At 41.0% G+C, this 12,252-nt stretch overlaps 1 long non-coding RNA gene and 1 pseudogene across 1 annotated transcript in view; both read right to left on the reverse strand.

Annotated features, from left to right (window-relative positions):
• LOC133062198 (uncharacterized) overlaps positions 1-12,252 on the reverse strand; it is a 109,673-nt gene that overhangs the window by 12,575 nt on the left and 84,846 nt on the right. The window lies entirely within an intron of this gene.
• On the reverse strand, positions 1,709-10,278 carry LOC133061526 (large ribosomal subunit protein uL6-like; annotated as a pseudogene).

Genomic DNA, 12,252 nt, shown 5'->3' on the forward strand with positions numbered 1-12,252 from the left:
TTTCCCTCAGCGTCCAGTCCAATCAGTTTATGAATGATTGTAAGAGAGGCTAAGGAATTTGAATTTGCACCTGAGGCAAAGAGAGTCATTGAGGAATGTTAAACAAGACAAGGAGTGACTTGATTGGATTTGTATTTAGAATAATCACTCTGAGAGCAAGGTGGAGAAAAAGGGGGTGGGGGGCTGGAAGGGAGGGAGCAAGTTAGAAGTTTGTTGTCATCCCCCATGCTAGAGCATTCATGAACTTAACAAAAGACCTTGGTAGCCTGACTCTGTTAGTGGATTAGGCATCTAACTGTAAAATCAGAGGACTAGATAAAATGGTTTCCCCATGTCCCTCCCAAGTCTATGATTTTCAAATCTTGCTTGTTTTATATTCAATCAGAGAAGGGAGTGATGAAGCATAAGCAGAGAAATTTGCAAATTTGTGCTCAACATGCAGAATTCACATTCAGCAGACAGGAGGCATTAAAGGCTATACATGATACTGATTGCCTAGAAAACTCTCTGTGATCAAGCACACTTTACAATTAATGATACATTTATTTGATTCAGGTAAGATCTGCTGTTTGAAAAAGTTTTAGTGTTTAAAACTGTATGGGAAAACTTTGTTGAATTTAATGCTGAATACTCTAAATAGGGGCAGAAATATTTTAACTTCACTAGAGTCACTTCCGCATCTCCCATCCTAAGTAAGATGGGATTTGATAGGAAAATCTAGGGCATTGCCATGACAATTATCAGGCTTAGTCTTAGCTCCACTTGGGATTTATATAACTCCCATCAGACAAAAAGCAGAGGGCTGTAAGTGGCAGAGATGGGTGCTCACCTCTGCCTCTCTTTATCAGAGTTTGGACTCTAATAGTAACGAAACTTGACATTAAGCCACTTGCATTCAGTCCTGGCTGTGTGTTAGAACCACTGGAGAGTCTTTTACAAATTCCTTGTGCTGGGCCCCATCCCCAGAGTTTCTCATTTAATTGACCTGGAGTAAGAAGGCTTTTAAAGTTTCCCAGGTGACTTTCATGTGCAACCAGAATTAAAAACCACGGCACCAGGTATTCATTGCAGCAATTCTCAAGATGCTGCCCAGGGATGTCTGGAAGTTGGGAATATCTTCCAAGTGGCTGGCAGTCTGAATTCTTGTGTGTTTGGGTTATTTTTACAGTTTACCCACAAAAATAATAGAAATATCACATTAAAAATAAATAGGTCCTATCATCAGTGTCCCATCTAAAAGGCACCAGTGTCTTCATGAATCTAGCTTGGTGGTTTTATAGAATTTTTTTTTAACAAAGCAAGGGAAAGCAGGAGGAAAGTGAGGGGAAAGAGGAAATGCAGAGATCACTAAGAGGGTCCTCACACAAAGCCTGAGAACCTCTGAGTTTAAGGAGCTGGGTGCAGGGCAAGGAAACAGCAGTTGTGCAGGACATTACCTGCTTCCCATCATACCTTGGGGGAATTTTGAGCTCTATCATAATTATAGCCTTCTACATAAGAAGACTATGATACGAAATTGCCAGATTGTTTTTTTTTCTTAAAGCATTGTGGATAATACTGTCAAGTGACCTATCGAGGTCTCAGTCTCTCTCTCTCTCTTAAGAAAAAGCCCCAAATCAATAGAGGGCTTTTACCGCATCTTTAAAGTTTCACAAATAGGTCTTAGAAATCATCCGGCATCTTGCGGCTTCCATAGCTGGACAAACTCTTAGATCTTAGCCTGCTGAACTGTTCCTTTTTCAGAAACATCCCATCCAAGCTTTTTCTGATAGCCTTGCTTTTAACTGTTGTTAAAAGCAGCTAAATGTGATATGAAGTCAATGTCATTTCCTTCAAGATTTATTAATAACATCTTTCTGGGCTTGAAATACTGAACAAGCAATGCTTTGGCCTCATCTGAGTCCTACAAATGTATTTTTCACTCAACAAATTCCATTTTAATAAAAGACCCATTTTACTGAACAAGAGCATTGATAGGTAAATGAGAATATACACACCTCATCTTGTGATGGAGGCCCAGTATCTTGCTCTTGATCATGTTCTGTATATAAAGTACAGATAATCTGAACTGAAGCCAGTTCCCTTCTATTTCCCCACTTCTATAGACTGAGAAGAGGGCAGCAGAGGATGAGATGGTTGGATGGCATCTGATTCAACGGACCTGAACTTGGGTGAACTCTGGGGGAGGTAGCAAGGGACAGGGAGGCCTGGTGTGCTACAGTCCACGCAGCAGCAAAGAGTCAGACACGACTGAGTGACTGGACAGCAGACTGAATGTTTGTGTTCCTCTCAAATTCCTGTGTTGAAACTTAATTCCCAGTGTGCTAGTATTTGGAGGTGGAGGCCTCAGGAACTGGGTTAGTGACTTTACACCTATGAACCAGGTCCACACCAGAAACTAAATCTGCCAGGACCTTGATCTTGGACTTTCCAGCCTCCAGAACCGTGGGAAATAAATTTATGCTGTTTATTGGCCACTCAATTTATGGGATTCTGTTACAGCAACCTGAACTGACTCAGACACCATTGATCAACTCAGAGCCTCTTTTTTTCTCTCCAAGTAGACTGAGTGCTATATGGATGTAATTAAAGTCCCTCCCCAGGGTTCCTCTGGGACCCTTTACAATAACCGTTCATCCCTTTAGAGCGATGTCAACATTCCCAGGGATACCAACAGCTGATTGCTTAGGAGCTACATTCTCACAGGAGATGTGGTGAAGAACTCAAAGGCTTTTTGAAATTGATAGACCTAGGAGTCTTATTTGTGGTATTTTTTCTATCATTGTAAAATAGCATTATTATATAAAGAAGCAATTATTTATTTGTTTTCTAGCACTGCCACAACATCATACCACAAACTAGGTGGCTTAGAACTGCAATGTATTGTCCACAGTTCTGGGGGTCAGAAGTCTGAAATTAAGGTGGCAGACAGGGCCCTGTCCCCGCTGAAGCCTGTAGGGGAATCCCTCCTCGCCTCTTTCTAGCTTCTGCTGGTTTGCCACTAATCTTTGGTATTCCTTGGCTTGCAGCCACATAACTCCAATCTCGACCTTCACATGCTGTTCTCACTGTGTGCCACTGTCTTCACAAGGCCATCTTCTTACAAGGACACTAGTCATGGCTTTATCTTAACTAATTACATCTGTGACAACACTATTCCCAAAGAGGCTGACATTCTGAGGTATTAGGGGTTATGAGTTAACCTATCTTTTCAGGGGACACAATTCAATCCATAATAATATTTGACCAGATTATTTACAGTTTTTTTAAAAATTCAGATTTTTACATTTAAAGAAATCAGTTTATTAACTTCTGCATGCCAAGATAATTTTTGATGAAGCTGTTTCATTTCTGGCGCTCTTCACAGAAAACCAAAAGGTGAAGTGACTCTGCAGTGAAAACAAAGATCCTTGATGAAAAGAATATGCCTTTGGAACTATTTCTCTGTAAGTTATCTTCTTTTTTTCAATTAAAGCAAAAAGAGAAAAATAGAAAAAAATCTCTCCTGGTTACTTTTTACCAAATTTTACTTGAAAGTTTATCAAAAACCTTGACTTATATTGGAAAGGAGAATGTTTTAGGGAATAGGCAAAGTGCTCATCTTTCTTACTGTGAAACATGAGAATCTAAAAAGACCAAGGAGAAAAGCCACTCTAATTTTTGAAAGCTATTTTTTTTTGTATGCAGTGTTTATGACAGCTTGAATCACAAAAGATCTAGATAATACAAAATGTTATTCCTCAAGGTTTTTTATTGGTAAAAATGACCCACATTGTTTCTATGCTATTAAATGGAATTTTATCCTTCAATCTATTGAACAAAAAAAAAAAAAAAGAGTATCCCTATCAAGGATCTAATGTCATGAAACCAAAGAGGAAAAGTTCAGATTTCTTCTTTCACATGAGCTTATAGTAAAAATACTTATGATTAAAGATAGAGTTATAAATAGGTAGGTAGGTAAATAGCAAAACTCTAAATAGTATTTTACTTTTCCACTACTGCTGTGAAGTAAAGAACTACCCATGCAAGCCAGGAAGATAGAGTGTCAAAGTCCTTACTTCAAAGAATACTAAGACTCTTACTGGGCCTAGGGATAGAATGTCTTCATGCACACTGCCCCAGCCCTAGGTGAGTATGGTCAGGCTCAGGCCTTGCAGTGACAGGTCCATCTCAAGGAGCTGTAAGACAAAAAGACTTCAACTAATTAAACATGATTGGACAAAGTGGCTCAACAATGTCCCCATGATTCAGCTCTGTCACACACCCTCTTTTCCCTCTGCTTTCTTTGGTGTTGTCTCAACTCTCTGCATGGAAACACTTGGCAAAATGACTCAGCTTCAAGTCCAACAGAAAGGCAGCACTGGAATACTTATCCATCTTGAACTGTAGCCATTGGGATGAAAGTGAAGCCTTTACTGGGCAGCCTGAGGTCAATGCCTACTCCAAAGTGAGGAGGTTGGATCAGTACTACATGAACTCCAAAGATTATGTAGGGGAAAGACCGTGCCCTACAGACAATCAAGAGCTGTTGCTTGGGGCTCAGAGACTGGATGGGCAAAAACAACCAATGTCCAAAACAGAAATACAGATCAATAAAACAGCATAGAAAGCCCAGAAATAATCTCAAACACCTATGGTCACTTAATCTACGACAAAGGAGGCAAGAATATACAATGGAGAAAACACAGTCTCTTCAACAAGTGGTGCTGGGAAAACTGGACAGCTACATGTAAAAGGATGAAACACCATACACAAAAATAAACTCAAAATGGATTAAAGACCTAAATGTAAATCCAGATACTGTAAAACTCTTGGAAGAAAAAACAGGCAGAATACTCTGACACAAATCGCAGCAAGATCTTCTTTGACCCATCATCTCCCAGAGTAATGAAAATAAAAACAAAACTAAACAAATGGTACCTAATTAAACTTAAAAGCTTTTGCACAGCAAAGGAGGCCATAAACAAGATGAAAAGACAGCTCTCAGAATGGGAGAAAATATTTGCAAACAAAGCAACGGACAAGGGATTAATCTCCAAAATATACAAACAGCTCTTGCAGTTCAGTATCAAAAAACCAACAACCCAATCAAAAAAATAAGCAGAAGACTTAAATAGACATTTCTCCAAAGAATACATACAGATGGCCAACAAGCACATGAAAAGAGTCTCAAATCACTAGTTATTAGAGAAATGCAAATCAAAACTACAATGAGGTATTACCTCACACCAGTCAGAATGGCCATCATCAAAAATCTGCAAACAATAAATGCTGGAGAAGGTATGGAGAAACTAAACTTAAACTTCTGGTGGAAATGTAAATTGACACAGCCACAATGGAGAACAATATGAAAGTTCCTTAAAAAGCTAAAAATAGAAATACCATATGACCCAGCAATCCCACTCACAGGCAAATTCCCGGAGAAAACCATAATTCAAAAAGATATGTGCACCCCAGTGTTCATTGCAGCACTATTTACAATAGCCAGGAGATGGAAGCAACCTACATGTCAATCAACAGAGGAACGGCTAAAGAAGATGTGGTCCACATATACGATGAAATATTACTCAGCTGTAAAAAGGGAATGAAATTGTGCCATTTGCAGAGATGTGGATGGACCTAGAGACTCACACAGAGTGACATAAGTCAGAAAGAGAAAAACAAAAACTGTATAATATAGTTAATATGTGGAATCTAGAAAAATGGTACAGGTGAACTTATTTGCAAAGCAGAAGTAGAGACACAGATATGGAGAACAAACCTATGGATACCAAGGGAGGAAGAGAGGTGGGATGACTTAGGAGACTGGGTTGACATACACACCTTGCTGGGCTGGGCTTAGTCGCTCAGTCGTGTCCGACGCTGAGACCCCATGGACTGTGGCCCGCCAGGCTCCTCTGTCCATGGGGATTCTCCAGGCAAGAATACAGGTGTGGGCTGCCATGCCCTTCTCCATATATACACTAATATGTACAAAATGCATAATCGATAAGAACCTACGGTATGCCTCAGGGAACTCTGTGCTCTATGATGACTTAAATGGGAAGGACATCCAAAAAGGAGAGAATATATGAATACACAGAGCCGATTTACTTTGCAGTACCGCAGGAACTAACACAACATCGTAAAGCAACTATACACCAGTAAAAATTAATTTTAAAAAACCCTGAGGATAGAGAATCCAGAAGAAGACAAGGTCTACTTGGGGAAATGAACTGGACCTTAAGTTTCTTTTCAAACTGGTGATAATCACACAATTACATTTTGCTTTTTCTGTGGTCTATCAGAAGTGGTATATCAAATGATAACTACTCTAATGGTACAATGTGGATGAACCTCAAAAATATTATACAGTTGATCCCCCAGAGTCAAAAATCCATGTATAACTTCAAAGTCAGCCCTCTATATCCACAGTTCCACATTTGGGGATTCAACCAACTTCAGGTTGTGAGTACTATAGTATAATCTTGTTGAAAAACATATGTGCATAATTGGACCCATCCAGTTCCAACTCATGCTGCTCAAGAGTCAAATGTACTAAATAAAAGAAGCCGGGACATAAAAGGTCATATATTGTATGCTTCCATTTATATGAATATCCTGAAAAATACATCCATAGACTCAGAAAGCAGGTTGGTGGTTTTCAGGCATTAACTTGAGAGAGGAGTTGGATGCATGCATGCATGCTCCATCACTCAATCATGGCCTACTCTCTGTGATCCCATGGACTGTAGCTCACCAGGCTTCTCTGTCCATGGAATTCTCCAGGCAGGAATACCAGAGTGGGTGGCCATTTCCCACTCCAGAGAGGAGAGTGGGGACTGGGCACTTAATGGGCACTGGGTTTTCTTTTGGGGTGATGAAAATATTTTGGAACTTGATATAGGTATCTGTCCCATAACACTGTGAATGTACTAATGCCATTTAACTGTAAATTTTAAAATGGTTAATTTTATGTTAAGTGAATGTCTCTTCAATTAAAAAAAAAAAAAGGTTTCTAGTCACTATGCAAGACTTAAGCTGGGTAGAATCCCTGATCTTTTCTTTCTTTCCATCTCTCTATCACTTAAGTGCTATTGGAGGTTCACAAACCTCTTTGCTTTTTGGCATCTAAAACATTTGATCTACACTCTGGAGAAGGTGGCCTCCCCATCCTCACTTCTCATCCAAAGCCAGTCATCCAGGACCTTCCTGGCCATAAAGTTTCAGATGGTTTTATAGGACTTAACCTCTGATCACTCACTCCCTTCCCCTTCACTCTTCCTGCCTGCAACAAAGAGGCAGCTGGGTGCTTTCATCTGGGGCGTAGTCTGCCCCTGCTTCTGCCCCTGCTTTCTGCCTTCTGCTGAGGTGGTGCTATTTTCAGTGGATATGCATTTAGCTAACACTGCATTGATAAGTTCCAGTTGTACATTTTGTAAATTCCAGGAGAGTCTCAACATATGTAGGTCCCACAACAATCTTCCCAGAAATGTTTCCAGCAGAGTCCAGTTATTTGAAGGATGGCTCTGGTGGGTTTTGCTAAAGGCTTTATCTCTGCCAAATTGTCATGTCAAATTTTTAGACTGGTATTTCTAAACTCTGCACAATTACCAGAAAATTGGTAGGAAACCACAAGGAGGCAAGCAGTTTTAGGAATATTTTGTGAATTTTTATCTGAATCCTGCCTGTGAAACTTGAACAGTTCAAACAAAGCCAAGAGTAATTGCTTAAGACATATTTTACAGAGAAAAATAAATTGGTATAGCCGGTATGAATCTCAGTGAATAAATTCAAGAGAGGCAAAAATAAAACTTTTTCTTCTATAGTTAAGACAGCTTCTATTTAGAAAGTCTGATTTCCCCCCACCCCTCCTAGACAACAGGAGGTTCTCTTATCAGCTGGAGACCCTGACCCTCACCCTGGGGTTGTGTCTAAGTTCCAAGAGATCAGTGTCAAGCCAAGTTTTGGCAGTGGAAGCATCTGGCCCTTGACTGTAGTCCATGCATCATGACTGGGACATCCCCACCTTGTCTCTTACTTCCACGTCACACATGCAGACTTGGTTATCGTTCTGTGATTCTCTGCTCAGTTAAGACATGGAAACCGACAGGAACCTACAGAGCTGTCCATCCCCTACAGGCTGGACTCCGTGCAGATGCTCCCTCTCTGTGGCCTTTCAAGCTTCTCAGGACGCTTACAGTGACAGGGCCCTTTTGGTCTCAAATTCCTCCTCATTTTTCAAGGCTTTGACCATCTCCCTGGGACTCCCTCAAAAAGTAGGTGCAGAGACCCTCCTTCTGGAATTCACCAAGCTCTTCTCACATCAACTTCCCACTATCTCTCCCCACATACACTCCCAGCCCAGAAGAACCTTCTAGTGGAGATCCCAGAAGTGCCTAGAAGCTTGAAATGGGGCAAGCTCAAGGAGGAGGGAAATCAATGTATGTTTCAAAAAATACTACTTGCTTTGTTGCTTTGAGGTGTACAGAGAAAAACAGCATAATTTTACATGCCACTCCCCTTCCCAAATATTGGATAAAACGCTGGACAAAAGAATGCACCGCACTTCATGACATTTACCTCAATTCTTTCCTCCCACCCAAGCTGGAACACTGACCTCCTCCTAGTCCTCTTCTGTGCTAGCTTCCTTGTTTGCAGGCCCTATCCTATCAAGGAGATTCATTACCATCCAGGACACCTGCATACACATGCACCCAAGCTTCAATGTGGTCGTGAAAGGAAGCATGTCCTACCTCGGAAAACACTCAAAATAATGGCTTATGATTCTTAAATAAATGTAAGATAATCTTGACACCCATCTTAATTTAAGGAGAATTTCATCTAGCATGCATTTATGCCCTCAGAGCCATGGTACTCAATTTTTTGTATCATAATTTTGATAAGTGCTAATATTAAACACTTTTGTATGTTGGAGGGAGGGGGGCACAGTGTTTGTTCCTCAACTGAATATTAAGCTCCCAGAGGGCTTGGACTATGTTTTACATTCTGTTTTTTATCCCATTATCTTATTTTATTCTGGTGTACAATATGATGCTCTGTTTATAGAAGATGCCTCAAGACATTCCTACTAAAGAGGATAGATGAATGAAAACCATACTCTATTAAAGCTAAAAGGATCTTGAAAATTCTTCTAGCCTTTTCTGAAGCATTCAGACAGGTCACAGTCAAGCCAACTCAAATGAGAATTTAGTTTTTTTTTTTCAACCTCCAGAAGAAAAAAAAATTTTTAATTCATTTTCATAAAATAGCAATCAACAACTCTATCTAAAACTTCCTCTCCACATCTGATGTGACTGCAACAGAGAGAAAACACACTGGACTGGAGACAAAGAGGTCTGGAGTGGGGCTGGATCTCTGAGTCACAGAGCTTCATCCTTGGATGCATCACTTACCCTTAGGAATTGTACGTGCTTCATCTCTAAATATGTAGGGGATAACAAGAGGATCTGTAAGCTCACTTACAACTCTAAAATTCCATTAATCTTTATCATGCTTGTGCCTGGATATGAATAGTGAGGTCCTTTTAATAAGGCAACTTTAGCATGTGGTATTTCCTCCCCTGATTTGCTGCTTTAAAGGGATAGAATACATGTGCTTTCTCTCATTCTCCTGGGAGGACTTGAAGATTAACGGTCCCTCCTGTCACCCTAGGAAGTGCGTGCTATATGCTAAGTTGCTCAGTTGTGTCCACCTCTTTGTGACCCCATGGACTGTAACCCATCAGGCTCCTCTGTTCATGGGATTCTCCAGGCAAGAATACTGGAATGGGAGGGCCATGCCTGCCTCCAAGAGATCTCCTTGACCCAGGGATTGAACTCATGTCTCTTATGCATCCTTCAGAGGCAGGCAACTTCTTTACCACTAGCACCACCTGGGAAGCCCACCACTCCAGGATAAGAGAATTCATATTTGGGGCTGCTAACAATTCCAGAGTCTATTTTTGAGGGGATCAGAAGCCTATTTTTAAGAACAAAGGAGAAGATGTTCATGATGAAGAAGTACCTCTGATAAAAACCCAAAGTAAGAAGGGGGATTTACTCTGGACTAAAAAGAAATCAGGAGTGCTGGGCAGGGGACATGGAGGGACGGGCTATCAAAGGAGCCTGTAAATCTCTCCTGAGGATGCTGCCAGAGAATTAAAAGAAGCTCACGGGAGCAGAGTCATTATCACAAGCGCCCAGCCTTCAGCTGAACACAAAGCTCCCTTACCTGCCCTCCCTTGGCAGTCCTCCTGGTGGCTGACGAAAGAGGAGTATGCCTTATGGGCACACGCATCACGACCCAGCGCCCATCAGTGACCAAGGCTCCGCTCAGCCTGGTGCTCAATGCCCCACTCAGACATTCCCCACATGAGGCAGCAGGACCCAAGAAAGCCTGTCCATCTAGAGGGAGGGAGGTAAAGAAATGGAGACCTCCTGAGCCCAGGCACTGAAGGATCTGCAGGACCCCTACTGCAACAGATGCAGGTTTTGTGTGGACCAAACCAAATACAACTGAAGGGAAAAGGAGGACAACACTGCACGCACAAGATCAGGTTGGAATGTGAATACGTCATCTACACGGAGGTGAGCATAACGAATTACAAAATTGTAAAAGCTCACAAAACCTAAAAGCACCACAAAGATCAGGAACATAACAAAATATGTTTCACTCATTAATTACCTGCCACACCTTTACTAGAATTGTTTTCTGCAATCATTGGTTATATATCATTGCATTCTACAGCACTTCTCTACAATTTATTGGTTGATATTGATGGTGGCACTAGTGGTGAAGAACCCGCCTGCCAATGCAGGAGAGAGGAGAGACACGGTTCCATCCCCGAGTCGGAAAGATCCCCTGGAGGAGGGCATGGCAAGCCACTCCAGTCTTCTTGTCTCTGGAAGCCTATGGACAAAAGAGCCTGGCGGGCTACAGTACATCTCAAAGAGATGAACACAGCTGAAGCGACTTAGCATGCACATGCACAGCACACTGATATTAATATTTGATTGCCTCTTTATGAGGATAATGTTACAACACTTTCTATAGGGAAAACAAAAAGATAAATCAGTCTTTCCTCTGATATGTTGGTGAAAATATATTTTGACAGCTGGGATGCAGGAAACATGACTTCACACGTGGATATTGTGGCAGTTTTACAGTCCTGCTGTAGGTTTGTGCCTAAACTAAAGAAATTCTGATAGATTCTAAGTCATGCATTTTCCATCAAAAAAGTAATAGGCTGTATGTGCAGCATGTTTATAATTGCATGTACTACATTACAAAAAAATTTCTATAGGCAAGAATGTCCATTTTAACTAGGTATCAATGAAAACGTCCACTTAAATGTTTACACATCACAAATAACCCAAAGAAGTGCAAGGTCTCTAAGAGGTATTTCTACACCAATGTTCACAGCAGTACCATTCACAACGGCCAAAAGACGGAGGTACCAAGCGTCCATCGAAAGCTGAACAGACAAGCAAAATGTGATATATACATAAAACGGACTACTATTCAGCCTTAAATGGAATGACGTTTTGACACCTGCTACAACACGGATCAAACTTGAAGACATTATATCAAGTGAAACAAACCTAGTAACAAGAGAATATATACATGATTCCACTTATACAAGGTGCCTACGTGTGCATGCTAAGCTGCTTCAGTCATGTCCGACTCTTAATTGGCAACCCTATGGACTGGAACCTGCCAGACTCCTCTATCCATGGGATTCTCCAGGCAAGAACACTGCAGTGGGTTGCCATGCACTCCTCCAAGGGAATCTTCCCAACCCAGGGATTAAATCTGCATCTCTTATGTCTCCTGCATTGGTAGGCTAGTTTTTTACCACTAGCACCATCTGGGAAGCCATACGAGGAACCTAGAGTAGTCAAATTCAGAGACAGAAAAGAGAATGGTGGTTCCCCAAGGATGGTGGAAGGAGTCGTGTGGAGTTGTTAGTTTCACTTGATGAAAAGCTTGGGGATGGATGGTGGTAATAACAGTAAATGTGAACGTACTTAATGCCAATGAACCGGACACTTAGAAATGGTTAACATGGTTAAGTTTTGTCTAATTAACCACAATTTTTAAAAGAAATTCTAAAAAAATTTATACATCATATGATAGAAAGAATTTTCTAGAGTAACTTTTTCTCTGTGTATTTCAAACACAGTTCTGCTCTACTGTTCAAATACTTCCGGTGTTGGAAGCAGTAGTACACGTTCACATCACTGTGTGACCTCTGGCTCTGCACCTTCATGG

The sequence above is a fragment of the Dama dama genome, chromosome 9, assembly GCF_033118175.1.
Source record: "Dama dama isolate Ldn47 chromosome 9, ASM3311817v1, whole genome shotgun sequence".
Taxonomy (NCBI): Eukaryota; Metazoa; Chordata; class Mammalia; order Artiodactyla; family Cervidae; genus Dama; species Dama dama.